The sequence below is a fragment of the Arachis ipaensis genome, chromosome B05, assembly GCF_000816755.2.
Source record: "Arachis ipaensis cultivar K30076 chromosome B05, Araip1.1, whole genome shotgun sequence".
Taxonomy (NCBI): Eukaryota; Viridiplantae; Streptophyta; class Magnoliopsida; order Fabales; family Fabaceae; genus Arachis; species Arachis ipaensis.
The window spans coordinates 138,333,727-138,334,076 of NC_029789.2; positions in this window are offsets into that span (position 1 = coordinate 138,333,727).

Consider the following 350-nt stretch of genomic DNA (forward strand, 5'->3'; position numbering starts at 1 on the left):
TTGTTATATATATATGTATGAAGACATGTGTTGTTTAACTTAATTTAATATTTTTATATTCAATATATATTGTATACCAATGACTGTTTTTTAGTGTATACATTACATAATTATTCTTTATTAATTACTAGGCTGCGTGCTCTCACACAGTCACATTATAACAATAATTTAATTAGAATGTCAAACGTCACTATTATGAAAATAAAGGTAAATAATATAGTCGGATGGAAACTAACCAATTAAATTATTTTTAATTCATCTTTCATCTTTATAATATATAATACATAGCACTATAGCAGTATGCTATATATATAAAGTGATCTAGATGGAACCAAAAGACAAATAAACGA